Genomic DNA, 1,027 nt, shown 5'->3' with positions numbered 1-1,027 from the left:
GGGTGGGCTGTTTGGGGAGGATAAGTGTCCACGTGTGTCACAGTGGATTGGGTCTGCTGGTGTGGGGACTTGGCATCCTATAGGGCTGCCTGGTGGGCAGCTCAGCTTAAAACCCCAAGGAGTGAACCCTGGGGTCTGGGTCCTGAAATGCAGGCCGGAGGGAGGGAGTGCTGGGCATTCCACAGGCTGGGGAGAAAGGGGGCTTTGTTCCCTGAAACTGAGCCACCCCCAGCCTCCTTGCATGCCCAGGCACTATGCCAATGACAGAGAAGCCCACACCATGGCAGTGGAGAAGCCAAGGCCCCTGCTGGAGCCACAGTCTGCCCTGGCCTCGGAGTCTCCCAGCAGCTGCCCCTCCTCACATCTTAGGCCTGGACCAGTACAGCAGAGGGCACAGGTGCTAGCCAGGAGCCAGATGACAGGAGCCAGATGGAGTTGGGCTTATTGTGAATCGTGGAGGCACCTGGCATCAGCGAGAGGGTGGAGTAAGGAGTCCTTGCCTGTCCGGTTTCACACATTCCTTGGTGCACAAATGGTAAACTGAGGCTCAGAGAAAGACCAAGCACTGAGAAAAGAAAAGAAAAAAAGTCCCAAGGCCAAGCTGGAGACTCTTAAGTCCCACTGGCTCCTCCTCCCAGCCACGGGGAGCACAAAGATTTCTGGGGAAGATGGGACCTGAGCTTTGTCCTTCTCTGAGCTGTCAGAGTGGCCATGTCTGGCAAGGGAGCTGACCAGTACCCTCTGCTGTTTGAAAGTGTTTATTGATGTCTGGGTAGCAGGTTCCTGATATGCTCCCCTGCTGGGATCTCCTCCTCTGTGTCTTTAGCCTGCCTTCCCCAGGCCCGTCAAAGACTTCTGCTCTCTGGATCTTGACCTTTTTCTTGATCCAAGGGCTGGGATTCCCTGGCCAACCCCTTCATTCTACCAGGAGAAGAGTGTTAGGGAGCTGGTGTGGGGTTCTGGACTCTGCCTGCAGCCTCTTCCCCAGCTATTGACCCTAGCTCTGTGCGTGTGTGTGTGTGTGTGT

This window comes from Mastomys coucha, unplaced genomic scaffold (assembly GCF_008632895.1).
Source record: "Mastomys coucha isolate ucsf_1 unplaced genomic scaffold, UCSF_Mcou_1 pScaffold18, whole genome shotgun sequence".
NCBI lineage: Eukaryota > Metazoa > Chordata > Mammalia > Rodentia > Muridae > Mastomys > Mastomys coucha.
Note: the sequence above shows the minus strand (reverse complement) of the source record.